At 31.3% G+C, this 20,323-nt stretch overlaps 1 non-coding gene across 1 annotated transcript; it reads left to right on the top strand.

The window, feature by feature from the left end:
* The first annotated feature begins 15,621 nt into the window (after positions 1 to 15,621).
* TRNAA-UGC (transfer RNA alanine (anticodon UGC)) lies at positions 15,622 to 15,693 on the top strand. Its single transcript has one exon. It is a non-coding gene; the product is annotated as a tRNA-Ala (tRNA).
* Positions 15,694 to 20,323: the final 4,630 nt, after the last annotated feature.

Below are 20,323 nucleotides of genomic sequence, written 5' to 3'. Positions count from 1 at the left end.
TTTGGCCAAGCCAGCATTTCTTAAACTTTGGCAACTAAGCAACACCTAAAAAATTTTCAGATCACACAAAAACTTCCGTTAAATTACAATGTCTATAGTATAAAATTTCTATATTGATAAAATTTCGCGTATAAATTTAATAGTGTCATTCAAATATTCGTTGCTCTAGATAATTTAAAATCTTGAATGTAAATTTAATTTTTTTTCTGTATTGAAACTTGTATTTACGTGTTTAGAGTATTGCAGCTTGTACAGTATCTTTGATATCACGAGAATATTCCAAAGTGCACACTGAGGTTGATGTTGTCAGAAACATAAATTTAGTTTAAAAAATTCGAACGAAGGAGATCATTTAGCTGATGCTATGAAAAGCAAACTGCTTTTGGCCAAACGTGCAAATATAATTAAACGCGATTACTACAAAAATGAACTTCTGTCGAAAATCAAAAACGAACCGATAATTTACTTCCTTAGAAGTTTTCTTTCTTACTTTTCCGAACAGCTTCTTAAACGTTTCACACTGCATGTCTTATTAATATTGGTAAATGAAGTAGAAACCGTTTTTTGTTGCCATAACTTTCTTTTTTTACATAACCCCTTTTGCTTCTGTAAACCCATACTAATCAAAATAAACACTTATCTTGTCTCTCGAAATCTTCCTAACCTTAACCAATGTTTTAAGAATATCTTATTTCTATATGTTTAATTACATATGGTAAAATATGCAAGAAATGCTTCTTAAGGGAAGGGATACTTTCATGGAACACTTTTAGAGGAAATGACTCGTAATAAAGCTATACAGGCGTAAAATTTTGAAAATGCTCATGAAGCTTTTTTGTGAGTTAAATTTCATATTTTTGCTATTCTTAATTATAGTTCCACTATTTCGGCCTCTTAGACGGGAAAATAGGTAAAGGTAAAAACATGGGGGACACCAGCGATGTACCATAGGTCAACTGGTAATGCCTTCCCATACTAACTCTTTGAAAAAAAAAAGGGGGGAGGGGTAATTGCAAGTTTTATAAGAATTTGCATAGAGGGAATTGGGTAGTAATTCTGACTGCCGTACCGAAGGACACATGTTTGAATTTCGGAAAAGGCAGGGATATCTGTTCTTTCATAAGAAGCAACAGTGGCCCATCTATTAGGTGCCTCCATAATAAAATGACCACCGCTTCCACCCTTAGTAGTGGCCAATGGCTATAATGGCTAGAGCCCGTTATTGGAAGGGGGGAAATGAAAAAGAAAGAAAAAAGTTGAAACATTTTAATTGGCTGCATGGATCTTTGTTAAATACTGAAATGGTTTCATTATTTCTGTGTTCATATTTATTTACCAATACCGTCTAGCCTTTTCTTTTACTATCCTTTCATTTATCATTATAAATAATTATTTTCTTATTGTTTAGTTTTGCACTATATCTTTGGAGCTCATGCTATCCTCAACGTGTACGCGTTCATCTTAAAAGTTAGTAAATATAAGATTCAAAATGCTGATTGGTATAATAGTCAAAATGCTGATTGATTGGTTTCAATTATACTAGCTAATGACTAGCAATTTTACTAGTCTCTTAGCAACACGCTACCATGACCGATACACAGCGAATATATAAGTACCATGTGTTAGCGACTTTTATATTATAGTTCGACCGCCTCATCCGCGACTATGAGCGCAAAAACGCATGCGCCATTCGAACCGAATTATTCTCAAAATAGGAAGGAAGGATGGGGACTTTCTTTCCCTCCAGCATATCTCTTTCCGGAGAGAGTAGACTTTTCACGTGACCTTTCAACGTCCCAGCAAGTAATAACGCCCCTTTTGGACGAGTCTAAGTGTTTTGGCAGAATGCCAGCCAGGGTTGCATTTGAGACGGTCGAACTATACTTATTTTGGAATGGTCATTTATAACAACTCTAAAATGTAATGAAAGGCGTGAAATGTTTTCTCGGTGTACTAAAAATTCAAATTCGATAGATATGTGTCATGTATTTCTTTTGCTATGACTATTTAATTTTGTAACTGCAAACATCCTCGTATTTTGAAAAATTATCAGTTTGATAAAAGTGTGTTTTGCCGTTGCCAAATTTCCATTTCCGACATGAAAAATGAGGCTCTATGGTGTAACGAACTATGGACTCTGAATTCAGAGATTTTTGTAATTGAATTTCGGTGAAGGCTTCGTTTTTTAAGAAAACATGAGCAGATTCCTTGTTCGGGATTTTTCCTTGCGTGGGTTAATCCTAGTCCTAAATTTTTAGCATTCAAGGTTTATAGATTCTAAGTATTTCAAAATTATTGTTACAATTTATACTTGTTATGCGTGCTATATCCCCTTGTTCTTCAAGTTCTGACTGAAAATTCTAAAGCAAGATTCTTCTCATTTTTTAACGGGGGGGGGAAGAATAACTCAGTTTTTGGGGAGGGATATTCCTTTACAATTTCAAGCCTAAGAGAAAAGACGATAAACAAAGCACATAGATTAACTCCACAGAGCAGGTGGGTCTATTTGAAGAAGAGTTCAAATCATAATTTTGCTCGAAATGTACTGATAGGAAGGAAAGAATACAGCTTCAGAATAACATGATGATCCACCTGCATAAATTTATAGATCAAATCACTATGTCAGAAGCAATCAAATGCTGTAGCCTCGTATAAAATAAGGACAAGTTAAACTTATAACTAATCAAACTTTTAAAGTTTACGAAATACTTGAAGTTTATACTCTGCGATGCGGATTGTAGTTGTATACTAGAGAAAAGCTTTCTCAAGTTCGTTTGGTAAGCTTTCGTCACAAGACTTACATAAATATAAGTCTAAAAAATTTTCTTCGCGATAGGAAACAAGCTGATCGGCCAATAATTTTTTACAAAACATAAGACTTTGGAAATAAAGTTTAGAGTGATATGTTTCCAGATTTTATGGAAATGATTTTTAAACCCCCTTCTTTTATGCAACGGCACAATGAAATATGATGATTAAAAAAACAGAAATCAAAAAGAAAACACCCCATTTATAATGTAAACAAATTACCTCATCATAATCAAAATATAAAACAATTCATTGCAATGTGTAACAGAAACGTTACAAAATTCTCAAACACCTCATTTATATTCATTTATTTTTAAATAGCTTTACCGCGGCTTCGCTCGCGTTGATGTCCTTACATAAGTTTCAACTCCGCCTTAATTTTAAAAATACACTCCGCGTAAAATTTTCAAAGTAAAGAACATTCGAGAGCCTTAAAGTGATGAAACAAAATTTTTTAGCGCACACAGTAAAATGTAAAGAATATAAAATGTAAATGCAATTTTTCAAGCAACAATAACAAATTATTAACACGAATGTCTTTAAAAAAATACGAAACTAAACGTTAAATATATCACAAAAGTCGAAATGTTGATAATAGTTTCAAGTCGGTAAGTTAATTAGAAGATATTAATTTAAAATGATTTTCCTGGTGTAAACCGTGAACTTTGACCTTTTCGCCAACCCAACGGTCGACCGGATACCAGCTCCTCCCCCCAATCCGTCACTTTCGAATCCCAGCCTGTCAACAAAGAGTTAACAATAGCAAGCTGACTATTATTTCATCTGGTGATTAACCTGGAAATAATGAAGCGACAAAAACAGTTACACCACCAATTGTTCCTATCATTCAGAGAGCCACACAAGTTTTTAAATTTCGAAAAATTTGGATAAATTAGATCAAAAGTTATAATTTTTATCATCAATTTATTGGACCCACACGGGAAGACGCAAGAAAAAAACCGTAATGTCGCTATTGAGTCGCATTCAAATTAGCGTTTCTTAATTAATGTTGAGTTCTTAATTAATATCTCAGCTGATTAAAGTCGTACGAAGAATGGTATCGATGGATTCCGATGAAATTTTGGAATTAGCGGATATGTGTTTGGAAATTTAACTAACCGCCGTTCCATAGATATTTGTGAAAATATAAATTGGCGCGTAGCCAAATCCCTTTAATAGGGAAAACCCAACAAAGTAAGTGTGTAGGGAAAAAGTAGTTTTTAATTAACATCTCGGCTAATTAATGTCGTATGGAAACATTTTATAATCTATAACTTTTTCTAATATATATCAAAAATATTTCTTGAAAATTTTATGATGATCGGTTAAATAACTAAGATGTGCAAGCGTAACAAACAAACAAACACACAAACAAACTCACATTCGAATTTATAATATTAGCAAGGATTATACTTCAATACTTAATGAGATATCTAAACTCAAAGTTCTTTTAGAATATCTTCTTTAAGATCGCTTTCAGAACTGGCATAATTTTAAATTTCTTTCAAAGGATTGAAATTATGACTGAGTATTAACATAAGTTTTTTCCTATTATTCATTGCAGAAAATTTCGCTTTACTTAATTATGACTTTAAAAACGTAAGTATTCCTATCCTTTCATATATATATATATATGTGTGTGATGTACCAGCTTTTGTCCGAAATAAATAGATTGGTGAAGAAATATCGATGTAGTCGTAGTTTAAATTATCAGATGATAAGTTTAAAAAACAGGATCTATTTATTATTGGTCAGGAGAAATAGCAGTTACAAAAATTATATTTCCGGAATAAATAAAAAAGAATTACTAATAACTTTTTGTATGAAGTTTACTGCATCGTTACATTAAAGGAAAGACCCCGATATTCCTTTGCGAGTCCTTTTATAGCCTCTGGAAAGGCATAGCTTCAAAGAAATGACGTCAGCCTCGTCAGCCATTCCAGTTCGCTTTAAATATTTCCAGAACATTCTATAAATGTACGCGTAGAAAAGGCGGAAAAAACAACTTGACTACGGGGCTGTGTATTTAATTCCACGTACAAGAGACCGTCGACATTAAAAATGAAAAGAACATACAGTTAGAATTTTAAGTGTATTTTTGAATATGAAATTTTATTATTACATATATATATATGTGTAAAATATAAAAAACACGATGGCTTTGCTCTATGCGAACAAGCAACTTCTAATTAACTTTCCGCAATTTTTTCAGGATCTTCCCCCCTAGACCAGTAATTTCGAGAACATTCGAGCCTATTATGTAACCGCTCCTATAAATAGAGAACTCACGCCATTTTGCGTGGGAAACTTTGTTGCCTCTACAGCTGTTAAGATCTATGCTGCTGCCTCCCTTTGTTAGAATACTATGACGCAGTGAATTTAATCTTATTTAGTAAAGAATAATGATCTGCCTTTTGAATTGAATAAAGATCTGGAGCTATAAATTTAAATACTTCATTGTTATTGGATTGTCAAGCTTTTTTCATGTGCCTGATTGCCTAAATATTACATATATTTATTTGTAATAGTAAGAAATCGCGCCTCAATTTGAAAGATTTTAATATTTGTTATTGAGTATTTTAATTTAAATTCTTTACCAGTTTTTTTTTTTTTTTTTTTCTGTAATATTTAAATTTGCTGTCGCTTACGCGTTTTAAACAAATGGATTTCTCACCCAGTTACATTACCAGAAAATTTTAGAAATTTACCAGAAATGTTACATTAAATGTAGCAAGTGCAGAAAATAATTTTAAAATTTTCGGTAAACAAACTAAGGTTTGTAAAATTCAATAAAATTAGCATCCAGTTTACACCTTTTCACCAGTTCAAATATTTTTACTGCATTTTCTTTTTATTTCACTTTTTACTTCCTTGTACGAAGTAGGAAGTATTATAATCACGAAAAATTTCGAGTATCATATTTCAACGAAAACATCCATTTTGCCCGCTATCGAATGCAAGTTAATGATGTTTTTGCTTGACATATGTACGTAACGACAGAATAAAGGACTCTTTTCCCCCCAAAAAAATTATAAAACTGATTTAAAATGAATCCTAAGAGATATTTTTTCGTGACGTCTGCACGTACGTATCTCGCATAACTCAAAAACGAGTAGCCTCAGAACGTTGAAATTTTGTATATAGGACTGCTATAACATGTAGATGTGCACCCCTAATTTTGGTTGCAATCGGCTGCACCAAAAATATATAAATATATGTATTATATATATATATTTCTTCTTTGCTTTTCTTTATATATATAAGCGGCTAAAGTGTGTGTCGCCGATTAAAGTCGTACGAAGATGAGAACGGTATCGGTGGATTCGGAGAATTTTTTGGAATCCGAGGATACGTGTCTCGAATTTCAACTCGGCGCTGTTCCGTAGCTATTCGAGAAAAAAGAATTTAGTACGTAGCCAAATCTCTCTAATAGGGAAAACCCAAAGAAGAAAGTGGAAAATGTAGAGGAAAATTAGTTTTTAATTAATATCTCGGTTAATTAAAGTCCCAAGAAGACGCGAATGATCAAAATGGCGTGCCACGGACCTGCGGAATCCAACGGTGTGCTTCGCTAAGCCCGGGAGCCAGCCGTTTCGGCGGAGATGATGTTACTTCACCCCATATCTATATCCGGCTTAAGTGTCTGTTTGTCGCCGATACTTTATTGGTTGCTTGCGTAACTGTACTAACCAATGGGCTGAAGTTGCCACGGCACAGGGTTGCCGTTTCAATTGAGACGTAAAAAATTTCCTGTAAAACTTTATTTTGCTCTGATCATCAATAAGTCTCAGGGCCAAACGCTTAAGCGTGTTGGCATTTTTTTACCTGAACCTGCATTTGGACACGGTCAACTTTATGTTGCCTGTTCAAGAGTTCGTGAAAGAACGGACGTAAAATTAAAAATAATTGATGATCCTCTGCAAGGCGAGCTTAAAAATGATGGAAAGATCTACACAAGAAATGTTGTGTACAAAGAGGTCTTCGGCATGTGAATTAACATTTTATTATTTAAATCATCTTTATTTATTGAACTAGCGGTGGCTCTTAAGAAATGTACCGCCAGTGGTTTCCTTCATTGCACTCTACTTTAAGCAGTTCGCCGGGCTTTCTAGTATATATATATCCACTCTGTTAAATTGGGCATTTTTTGTTTTAAAACTGATTGAATTATAGTGGTCTTATCTTCCGATTACCGATTAAGGTTTATATACATTTAGTTAACCTGCATGCAATAATTGAGGAATTATCAACAATTTAAAAGTTTTTTAAGTACGGCTAAACCTAACTTTTGTTTAGCATAGCCGCTATATTAATTTACATTTGAAACTTAGCAGAATAGTCGATTTGTTGCCAATGTAGAGAAAATAAGCTTCGCAACAACAAAGTAATGTGAGGGTATCAATGTTTAGAATCAGAGCTTCTTGCAGCCTTCTATTGCTGTTAAGTATTATCCTTAGCTCTGCCTACGTTGATGTTCTGCTTTAGCATCTTGCTAGCTGACGTTTCAATATGCCCGGTTAACTATCTTGGGCCAGCTTAAGTAAAAGAAACAGTAAAGGAAACTATTTTACGTATTGTCTCTGCCTACGCTACCTGTATTTGAATTTAACGTTATGTTATGTTAATTTTAGTCCTGAAAGTTGCGGCGGTCCGTCTGTTGCATAATCTGTGATTTTCTTTCATTTAAGTCCTAAATAAAAAGGTTTATTTTAAACTTCATATTGCAAGTTTAAGGCAGAAAAGGAAAATGCTGTCATTAAAATGATTTAAATTATAATATTGTAGAGTCAATAAGTTTTTTTTTTAAATACTCAATTTTTTTATAGTTTTTCAATAGTTTTTTTTTTTTTTTTAGTCAGTAGGCTGGAGATGTAAAAAATTTGCAGTGCCCTCGAACCCTGGACCTCTCGTATATGCATTGAGTCCAGTTACACCATGAAGACATGCAGAAAGTAGATAGAAAGCACCTTATAATATACAGATGAATTAAATTATTTCTGGTATTATATAACTGCGCGATGTGACATTCGTATGTTTTTATATCTAGTTGCTGTAGTAATTTCTTAAATATTCACTTACGATGTATTCAGTATTTTGTAAATTCTTAAATTTCCTAATATTACAAACCTGTCTGTGTAACACTTCGTCTTGATACTCCATAAATCTTATTCGCTCTTTTTAATTTGTTTGTTTATTTACCTAATCAGATACGCCTTCTTTTATTATTGTAAATCAAATTATGCTTAATTAATTCTGGAATTATCATTTAATTATAAGCTTGTTTTTGCGTAGAAACTGTAATTTTAACTGTAATTTTTTTCATTGTTTTAACTGTACTTGGTGTTATATATTTTTCTGTATCTTTCAATTTTTAATGGAAATATTTTGAATTTTTATGTATTTTTTTTTTTTTCCTTGCCGTGAAGTGAGAACTGAATTAATTAGTAGCGCCTGCGCATTAGGTAAGCCGCGCTGAATAGTCTGTGAAAAACTGTTTCCTTTTAATTTGTTTAATTTCTTTTATACATCGTTTTAGTATTTGAATAGAACATGTGGTAATTCTTCAGATGATATAATTCTTGTGCATTCTGAGTTATAAAAATGAATGAGATGTTAAGTGAACCTAACATCGAAGTGTCGCTATGAAAAATAAATACAGTGAACTTTAAAGAGTGCATTTATTCTATTGTGGTTTATGCACTATCGATGAAGTAGATTTAATTCAAAATTCGTTAACTGTTAGTTCAATATGTTTAAATGAAATGCAAAAAAATTGCGTATAATTTAATATTCCATACAAGGAAGTCATGTGGTGTACACATCAGATTATTTTTTATATCAGTGATTTCTTACTAAGATGATTAGCAAAAATGATTTTTGTCTTTTTTTTAATTAACATTTTGCGTGTTAACTTTATTTATTAAATACCACGATTTTATCTCTTACGTCGCATAATATTCAATTCAACATGAAATTCAAAGTCATCAGGTATTTAAAACCAGCATATCTTTATAATTTTCGATAGACAGTTTCGCGCTGTGGAGATAAAAATGTTTTATTCCGTACAGTGTTACCACTGCTCGCTTTCAAATCGTTGAGTTTGTTAATAAAACATTTACTCAAGTTTTACAAAATATGAAAAAGATAATAAAATGAATTCAAAATGCTTCCTGGTGCATATGTTCGGGGGGAAGGCCTACGTTACTCAAAATTTCTTTTGAGTGACCAATTTCATTTGGTATTATATTCTAGGTACCGTCGTTTTTTCATGGTGGGGGAAAAATTCATACAGATTCTTCAATATTTAATTTCTTTCAAAATTAATACAGGGCCACAATTTGAAAAGTGATATGTGTTTATAGTGATTCAACCCAAAATCTCGTTTCTAGACTAATAGCCCATTTGTGCTAACACACCCTTTGGCTAAAAGTTAAAAGAACTTATGGAAGAAAAATGAAATTAACTTTTAATCATTGCGTCACTGTTGGTTTCTACGTGATTCTGTGCCTTTTTTTTTTCCGCTAAAATATTCATAAAATTTTATAAGTTGATGAAGTTCTACATTCATCGCAATATATCATTATTAATAAATGCAACAAAATGTAGCGATTTGAACATTACATTGAACAAAACTCAAACTTAGACTGCTTTAATTTTTAAAAAAAGCTTTAATTTCATGTGTAAAGAACACATTGTTAAATTTTGTCGCTTTTTAAGAGTAGATTATGCCGCGCCATTCTGACGAAAATTCGAACTAAATAAGTAAATTAATTGGAGCAACTGTGGCGCCATCTATTGAAAGAAATGGCTAGGCAAACAGTTTTTGTTTGTTTGTTTAGTTAGTTCAATGATCTTTCATCTCATTTATTACGTGCGTAATTTTTGATGAAGTAGTTCGAAACAATTTCATTCTTGAATAATTAAGCCTGCATCAAATCTCTTTCAAACGTGCAGAACATTTCTATAAAATTAATTCCATATAATTAAAATTAATACATTTTATAAAATTAATTAATTAAATTGAATCGTGAACTTTATTTATTAATTTTTAATTCGAGTCCTTAAATTTATATAGTGTTTCAAAGCTCAGTCTCATAATTTGTTATGACGTTCTATTTTGAAAGGAGTTATTTATTTGAGACGACCGAATCCGAAGGCCATTTTGTTAAAAATTATCGAAAGAGGAAAGGTCAGTTTTGCCAGTGTTTACGAATGCATCCCCCATTTATTTGATAGTTTAAGCATAAGAGTATTGTGAAAAATCAGAAATTCCAGAAATTTAATTTCAGGTTTTTTTTTTTTTTTTAATCTTGGAAATTTGCGTGAAAAGCATAAATCATGTACATTAATTATTTCTTGAGCATTTCGCCCTCAGACACACAATTTCAGTTTCATAAATGTAACAAATAACGCAGGCTTTCCCGATTTAATCATTCTGGCCATGTAATACGGCTTATAAAATTATAGATATATAGTAGTAATACTAATAAATGAACCTCGTTAATCTTTCGCAGCATATATTTTGTATTCCAAGCACAATTTGTGGCATCACCCATGAGAGTGGCAAGAAGTACTTCATATGTGTTTAATCTGCGTTTTATATTGCATTCGGGAATCATTATTTTGAGTTTTTTACACGTTTGCGTTGCTTTCTGTTATACTTAGAGTTGTGCCCACCATGGAGGAAAAAACAAACAAACAAACAAAAAAAAACAAAAAAAAAGTGGAATACCTTTTCATAAGTAATTATTATGAGCAAGAGTTTCATGAGTGATGGTTTAAACATTTATGATAATTATTAATGATATTTTACACCTTTTCCCCACATTAAATGTTGTTTATGTTATAGTGGCAATATTAAAATATGAAATACGTGTCCATATGTAAAGTTAGTAAAGCAAATAGGCTACATTTTTGACTTTCTGCGCCTCGATTTCAGCATTCCATGGAACTGTTCTGTTTTAATGTATTTTCGAATATACACCGCTGAGTTGAAAAACAGAAGAGTCAGTTTCTTTCTAACTTCCATTGGCAGCCAACTCTCACGTTGGCACGAATAACTCTCACGTACGTACTACACATATATTTTAGAACACGTGTATGCTACACATACGTGAATTTGCGCACTTTAACTAGACAGTATCTACCGGCTGTACAAATATAAATATTGGCTCTATAGATAGAATTTTTCGAAATTCCCTTTCTCTTAGAAAATGCTTCTTTTTTCCTCCCTTGTATGAGTTAAAGGAAATATGGTAATCTCGGGAAAAATCGGGAATCATATTTCAACAGAAATATCCATTTTGACCGCTCTCGAATCCATTTGGACTTTTCTTTTTTGCGTGATGTCTGTACGCATTGAGAGAATAGAAGACAGTTTTTTCAAAATGTTTTGTAAAATGGATTTAAAATGGATTCAAAAGAGTTTTTAATTGTGACGTTTGTACGTACGAAAGTACGTACGTCTGTATGTACGTATCTTGTATAACTCTAAAATAATTAGCCGTAGAACGTTAAAATTTAAATATATATATATATATATATAAAATTTATTTCCTAAACAGTATTGATTAATTGATTATATTATCTCCTAAGTTTAATTAAAGTAGAATTATTTTAAAAGTGTGCATCCATACTGGTAAGTTATATTTTGAAAGATGTTTTGAAGTAATTTGAAAGCAAAATGTTAATAATGTTTTAACGGGGACTGGAGTTAAATCATCACGAAGAATAATATTTCAATTGTAAAATGAAAAATTAAAACATGTAATCATTGTCATTGATCGGAAATTAGTTGACTTTTCAAGGGGAACAAACCAACTCCCGTTCAATGAACAATAATTGATAAAAATACGTAAATACGTAAAATGTTTCGTCTTTACTCGAGTTATAAGTTAAAGCCAAACCGGCAATTCTAGTCAGGCCAAATATTTCCGCGAATAGTAGGAATTATGAACTAATGCTGATACTCAAAGAACTTATTCTCATGAAGCATTTTAGTCAATTCAATTTGGAGTAAAAATCAATTACTGTAGAGAAATCCTGTAAAACTCGAGTAACCGTCCCCGACACTTTCATCGTTACGCATTTGAGTACTATATTATTTGTAGAAATTAAACATTGGAAATTGTCATTATGAAATCGAATTCAAAGTAAAGTTGAAATAAACATAGAAGATTACAAAATAAGATAAATAATGCAAACTTTGTAAAAACAAATCAAAGAAAATATAAAAATAATATAAAAATAATAGTAATATAAATAAGATCAGTGAATGTACATGAAGATATAAAGGCCAGAAAGGTATTAAGAAACTTACATTCTTTCTAGTGGGGCAGTTGGCAAAGTGTTCTCTTCGTGTCTGACTCAGAAGTGTAGGGTGTCCGAAAATTCTTAGCGGCAGTAGGGGCTTTGAATAATATCAGTCGGTAAGACTTGGGTGAAGTAATTTATGGTAGTGGGTGGGACTTGGAATTCTTGAGGGATGTATTTTGTGGAGTTCTTATCTGAGAGAGACCGTCTGTTAAGATTTTTTGAAAATACTAGTGAATGGAAATTAATTAATTTCTGGCTAATTGTCGTGTCGCAATGATTAAGAATTTAAGAAAGGAAAAAGGCATTTTCGCTGTCCAAGAGCTAATGGACAGTCTAAAGGCAGGAAATAGGCCCATTTTTTTAGTAACAGTATAGTAACAGTATATGTCTGAAGACAATTAGCTTTTTACAATATATACAATTGAGTAATTACACTATATACAAATCTTTCAACTGACAGTCATCCAACTTATACCGCCTTCTCAGGTTTAGGAATAAATTATCATATCCCTATCAGTTAAATGATTTAGAGTGAGTATTTAAGGCCTGCTCTTTTAAGGCAATGGTTGATAAATTGAAAGGGAATTAGATTATTTTTGAGAATTTTGATAAGGATCAAAATTTCGCGTTGTAAATCTATTGTATCTGTGCATATAGTTTTAATTCGTTGTATTTGATTAATTATAGTATTGTTAATTACTTTTTTGGATATGTTGGAGTTCCAATTTATTAATTTGTTAGTATTGAAATTGAAGTTTCTTGTTTTGTCAAAAAGTAAAATTTTTTTGTAGTTAATGATTTGAAGATCTAGAAAGTTTATGCTATTTTGTGAATTATTAGTTTTATTAAGTTTAAGACAATTCGGATAAATGTCGGAGTTTTCAATTTTACCAAAATTATTAATTGTAATAAGGTCATCAATATATCTGTAGGTGTGTTTGTAGTAATTTAACTCTTGTGGTTGTAGATTTTTTTGGAAGTTAAATTCTTTGACAAATAAAAAGATATTACAGATCGAGGTGCTGGAATGTAAGCCCATTGGCAATCCTCTGACTTGTTTAAAAAGTTGATTTTGAAACTTGATGTAGTTATGAAAAAGTGTGCATTTTAGGTAGGTTTTCCATTTGTCAAGATTCATGATATTGAGTATATTAGGGAAAAGTATTGGTAGATCAAGTAGACTGGTATAGATTTCTTCTAGAGGAAGTGAGGTATTATTTGGCCTGACTAGAATTGCCGGTTTGGCTTTAACTTATAACTCGAGTAAAGACGAAACGCTTTCGTATTTACGTATTTTTATCAATTATTGTTCATTGAACGGGAGTTGGTTTGTTCCCCTTGAAAAGTCAACTAATTTCCGATCAATGACAATGATTACATGTTTTAATTTTTCATTTTACAATTGAAATATTATTCTTCGTGATGATTTAACTCCAATCCTTGTTAAAACATTATTAACATTTTGCTTTCAAATTACTTCAAAACATCTTTCAAAATATAACTTACCAGTATGGATGCATACTTTTAAAATAATTCTACTTTAATTAAACTTAGGAGATAATATAATCAATTAATCAATACTGTTTAGGAAATAAATTATTATTAACTATCTTTGCAGCAATTGCGCAAGTAATAATAACTAGTATTCGCACTAAATGGATTTAAGATCATACAACATTATATATATATATATATATATATATATATATATATGTGTGTGTGTGTGTGTGTGTGTGTGTGAGTGCGTGTGTAGGATTGGTTCTTTAAACAAAATTTTAACGTTCTATATATATATATATATATATATATATATATATGAATTTCAGATAATCTTATGAATGCAATAAAGAATTTTAAAGATGTTAAAACCAAAACTTTTCAAGCAAGCAAACCCCATTTAAAGAAATTAATGAAATTTCAAGAAAAATGAACAAAACAGAAGAGGAATTCAATCAACTTCAATGCTAGTTCGTCAGGGGGGAGGAACACTGAAATCAATTGAAATCTTTCTTCTGTATACACCCACTTTCTTACTGGTTTCTTACCAAAAATAAAGGCCTGGGTAAGGATTAAAATCCTTACCCAGGCCTTTATTTTTGGTTGGTTGTAATCACACACTTCTATTTACAGAAGCGTTTTAAATGTCTAACATATTCATGCTTCGGCAATGTCAAATAAAAAAAAAAATTAATTTCCGACAAAAAACGAAACTATTTTTGTGATGTTTATTTAATTTACATAGCAGTTATATTATGTTTGGAATCTTTACTGTCACTTCTCTCTTTCCGTTTTCCCGCCAGAATGTAAATTATTTCGCGTCTATAGAAGTGAAGTTTTGAGATTGTTAAGTCAGAACGTGTTCTACCTCTTGATGGCCACATTACTAGGTTTGCTGTTCTAGATAAGAGTTCCTGTCTTCGGCGCTGTATAATAAACTCGCCGATAATTCACGCTAGTGAATTCCGAGCGAACTTCGCGATTAAATTGCTCAACGTAGCCTTTGGCAATCAGATATTTGAATTTAGCTTTACATTTGAATTTCTACTTTGAGTTCTCACCATAAATGCTGGAAGATTTGTAAGCACCAAGTATGCCTTCTGTTCTTTCATTTTAGTTTAAAATGAAAGAAAGGGTCTTTTATGCCCTTCTTAAGTTTCTGTCATACTTAGACATAGCGATAAGTCGCTTTAAATTTGTCAAAGGTTTGGTCACGATTTACAGTAGTGAAAGACGTTAAACCTTATAAGTTTGAATACGGTCTCTTTGTTCTTATATTGTATTTGGAAAAGTTCTCATTATGAAAAATGTATACTCATTATGAAAAAAATAAAATTAGAAGAAGCTTGACTCCCGCACGACAAAAATTCACCGGCAAACTTAGTTTCCAAAATTTGCAATTTTTGATGTCATTTTCAACTTACCTTGAGACATCGGTTAATTAAGTTAGAATAATTCGAGGAAATAAGTTTAAATGAAGGAAAAATGTGTATCCTTTAATAGACCGTACAAGAAAGATCATATGATATTCGCATCAGATTTTTTTTTAATTGTTAATCTCATACATCGCTTTACATCTAACAGAATTCATTATAATAATTAATTTTTGCTTAATACATTTTTCAAATATTTTTATTTAATTATATTTCAATAATTTTTCAAATATTTTTTTAATATAAAAGCCTAATTTTGATTTAGACCGGTAACTAGAATAATTGTGTCCTAATGTGCATTGTTAACTGCTATGATGTACATACATAATTGGAAAGCTAATTATCCGTAATACCAAATGACGTGAAACAGTTAGCAGTTGTATATTCCGAATCACATTTAAAGTTCTTTTCTTGCTTTAATCAAGGTGATTAAAGGAGACTTCAGCATCCTTAGCCAGAATGAGAACGAAATATTGTCTAATTAGCAATTCGTTCCTTCCGGGTACACGTGCCATAATCACAACACACGTGTCAGAGAGTAGATCACTTAGAGCTCAGTAAAGATCGAGGGGGTGTAGCTCAGTGGTAGAGCGTTCGCTTTGCATGTGAAAGGCCCGGGGTTCGGTCCCCCGCACCTCCGCTTGTTATTGCTGGTTAAACTTTTTGCAAAATGTATTCATCAGAGCTCTGGAAACCCACACAGTTTATTCCTTGCTAATAAATTTATTAATTTTATCCTTTTTAATGACCTGAGTAGTAGTATCTTATTGGCCCAAAAGTGCTATTAGTCTCGCAACGTGATTTTGCATTATTTCTCTTTTCGTCTGAGTTTATTGCCATTCAGAAAAATGTAAGATATTTATCTTTTAAATTTAATCAGTCTTTTATACATGAACAGATTAAGTTATTAAAAAGATATAGATGTAGTTCTTAAAAATATTATTTTTTTACTTTAAATCTCATTGATTTAAATAAAAATGCATTTAATTCATAATATATCTAATTAAATACGTATTCATCTATTATCCTATAAGATGTTTCGCTATTCCATCTATGCCTTATCTATGGATAATCTCTTCTGATAAAATATATTAAACTTTAAAAGAACCCTTTTAGGAGGTCATTAAAATCTGAACCCCTTCAGATTTTTCGGACTCTTTGTTTTTATGTGTTCATTTTACGTCAATTTATGTTATTTACGTAAAAGTATTGTTTTGAATAATAACAGTCATCAATAAATTTTAATTGAACGTTGATTACGCATTTATAATCTCAAATAGAAAAAAAAAATCGTTCTGCTTTTCTTGACTAAAATAATCAGATTATATATATAGCTTTAGGACTTACAGAGAAAATTAAATTCGAAGTTTTTAGAGTTTGTTAAAAAAATGACTTTCGTTATTTATATGTCTATTTTAATATTTAAAGTTATATTTTAATAATATAATTTAAAATACATTTGATTCATTATTTAAGTAACTGATAATTATTTTGAAATTGACCAATGATATTTCTAATTCCTTACACCTTACATTATATATTTCGGCACAGAATATTTTTTTTTTAACTACATGTAGTACAATCAGTTAATCATAAACACCTTGATACGGCAAAGCTATGAGGGTTATCTTCTTAAGAGAAGGGATGCTTACGCGCGGGATTTTATGAGGGAAATGGCTCGTATTCAAGTAACCAGGGCTTAATTTCTAAAATTAGAAGTGCCGGAGCCCTATGGAAGACCGTCAGCAAAGAAGAACAAAAGTAAATAAATAAATAAAATGACTATTAAAAATCATTAATAATTTAAAAATTAAATAGTTAATTATTATGTAATTTAATAATTATTATATGTCGATTATTATCTAATTAACGATTATTACTTAATTAAAAATTAATTAATTGTTCTTATTAAAATAGTTAAATAATTAAAGATAAACGTAACTAAATAATTAAATTTAAATTAAATTAAATGTAAAGAGATAAATTAAAATTTAATAAGCGATTTGTAATATAATTTTATTGCAAAAAATAAAATTTTCGAGATCAAATTTCTACTGAAATTGTTTTTGAGTTACAAAAATGAAGCGCCGGAGCCTTCTGATTTAGGGCTCCGGTGAGCTCCGGAGCTAGAATCTCTTAGCTAGAATCTAACTAGAATTCTCTTAGCTAGAATTCTTTTAGCTAGAATTATGATTTATCCTAAAAACTAAGAAGTACCGGAGCCGGGCTCCGGTGGGCTCCGGCGCAATTTAAGCTCTGCAAGTAACACACGGGGGAAAACACAAAACTAACCTTCCAGTAAGCCAGTTTGCCTATATCAGACGTACTATCACTGCAGTCTTAATCACTCATTCACTGGTAAGAAGATAATACTAATTTGAATAACATAATATATCTTTCTCGAATTAAGCACTAGATTTGTAAATAAACCATGGAACTCAGAATTCAGGTATAAAATATCTATAAAAATTATTTGTTGCCATAAAAATCAATATATTATTAAGATATATATTAATTTAAATTTCTGAATTTCTTACACTGGTAAGCATTGTATTGCAATATAGAAAGCAAGAAAGAGATTCTTTGCCGCCGAGGGCTCCTATTCTTGGATAGATTTGATTTACTCCGCAGAACAGAAACAACGGTCTTCGATTTTAATATAGACAGAACGAAAAATAAATATGCTTTGCAGAGAAATGATAACTTATTAAACCTATAACAAGAACCATGTGATTTTATGTCGAGATGCGCGACTTATGGCGTTAGAAGATGTTTTTGTTAATAAAAATAATTAATTAAATGTTCATGAAAATTATCATTTCAGTATCTTGTAACTTTAATCTCTTGAGCTTGTATTAATAGATATTTGCATTATAAATTTTATTCACGCTGTACTTATGAAGCAGCTACAGACAGATTAAATTTCTTAATCAAATTTGAAAGATAATTTAAAGAGCCTATGTTTTGCCGAATAATAACAGGCTTTGTGGGGCCATGCGGAAAACAGACTTTAAGCTTAGCGCGAGGGCAACACTTGTCAGATCAAATGAATGTTAAATGCATGATAGCATAACGTAATGTTATGTTGTTAAGATTCTACTAAAGACGTTTCTAATATTAACATATATACAATTATGTTCTTAACTTTACGTCGTGCTAAACACGCGTTAATTATGAAAACCTTCTTTTTATACTTGATATTTTGAGGTCAAATTTTGTATAGAAATTTTCTAAAAAATTAAGAGCTACTTTTATAAAGAATATTAGTTAATACGTTACTTTTATTGCTTTCCTGTTCAGTTGTAACGTTTACTTTTCCTGTCTTAGGTTATTCCAAGAACGAATGAAACAGGTGTTCAGATAAAATCGCTTTAACAAACTTCTCGCCTTACAGTATGCAAATACTAATACAAGACAGAACTTCAGACTTCTTCTTGTGAGCCCGGATAGCTCAGTCGGTAGAGCGTTAAGCTTTTTAACCTAACGGTCCAGGGTTCGAGCGTGGCCTTCGGTTCGAGTCTCTGTTCGGGCGATCGTACTTTTATATTATTGATGCGGTTATAAATTGAACGTTTTCTCTCAAAGTGGCATAAGTCCATTTTTAAGGGCTTGTAGTTGAAGGATGTGAAAAATATTAGTATATGTTAATACTCTCATTTTATTTTTTAAAAATATTAATTGATTTAAATTCATAATGAGATTTTTCTAAAGTATTAGTTAAAAGAAATTTATACTTTGCTGACCTCAAATGGAGTTACACCACTTTCAAAGAAAGCTAGTCAATTCTTCATGATGTGGCAATTCGTTATTGATTCCATTTTTTATATATATGTTTGATTAAATATTTTATAAACGCATTACTCTAGAAAATTATATTCTAAGAGATTGATAGTCGTTATGGAGCTTAGGAATACTATTAATTCGGCGGGCTTAAATAAAATTTATTCTACACAAAACTGCGTTTTTCAAAATAAGCAAATACTTTATTGCATTTTTCAATTTTATATAGTTACATGTCTATCTAGTTATATTTCCTGAATTTCTTTGCATGCTTACTTACTCTTCTTAAGAGACGAAACCATTCAATAATAGTTCTCTTATTTAAACAAGGCAATTTTGAAATAGATGCGATGGAGAAAAGCTATTACTGAAAGAAAAAAAAAAAAAAAAAAAAAAGAAAAAAAAAAAAGGTTTCAAGTAAGTGAATAAGTGTTTTAATAATAACTGTAATTTCGGAAAAGTAACAAAGATCTAAGAAAGTGTAGTCCTGTATAGTAACTGCAATGCAGGCTTCACATCTCTAGAGTGTGGAATTCCGATTATTTTGGAAGATTCCGCGCATGATCAGACTTCCCGGTAGCTATTGCAATGTGCAACTCTAGTTTCTCGGCGTTATCAAAGGCAGAGGAACATACCTTCTCTGTGGAATGGTGTTTGCGATATGGTGTTTGCGGGAAGATAAGCTGTAAGCAGGATTGGCACAGAATCCCAGTCCTAAAAAAAAATCCCAGTCATCCTTTAAAAGGGGGAGTATATATACTTCCCCCTTTAAAGGTATTTCTCCCGCCTTCCTAGCGTGCCTTCGGGGTGTAATGGTCAGCACACTGCGCCGGTATTTCAGAGGGCCGTGGTTCGATTCCCGGCGAGGGCGGTTACTAATTTTTCATTTCCTTTGCTTCCAAAAATATACCTAATGTCTCTACAAGCTGAAGGTTCTTAGAGCTTCCAAAGATTTAAAAGTTGGAGAAATCGCGCTGATTGAAGGAAATTTTGTTAGATTTAAGAATCATTCAACATCAGTAACTTGGAAGAGAGGGACATGTACATGCGTATGTTGCCAAAAACATCTAAAGGATTTTATGGGAAATCTATTCAACTTTTTACTCACTAGAAGTGATTGACGAACAATAGAAAAATATCGTACCATTTCCCCCAAATCATTTTTCATTTAATTTATAATTTGATTTATAATTCGTTTGCTATTAATGTATTTGTGTTTAGTATTACTACATTTTTTAAAATTTTACATATTATGATTTGTTTGATTCAAATTCAATAATTTGTTCATCTGCGACAAGCAGTTAGTTGCAACGTTGTTATAAAGAAATTTGTTTATATTGATACTTATTTCCTTGCTTTTGTTATTAGATAACTGGAAGTTATTAGAGATTTTTTTCTGGAGACCATTGTATTTATTATTAGATGACTGAAGATTATCTGATTATTAGAGATGAACTCTTTTCAAAAAGATGAAATGGGTTGTATGTACA

The sequence above is a fragment of the Stegodyphus dumicola genome, chromosome 7 (genome assembly GCF_044657685.1).
Source record: "Stegodyphus dumicola isolate Sdum_Otavi_A_Nest chromosome 7, ASM4465768v1".
Lineage (NCBI taxonomy): Eukaryota > Metazoa > Arthropoda > Arachnida > Araneae > Eresidae > Stegodyphus > Stegodyphus dumicola.
This window is presented reverse-complemented; position numbering and strand designations above follow the sequence as displayed.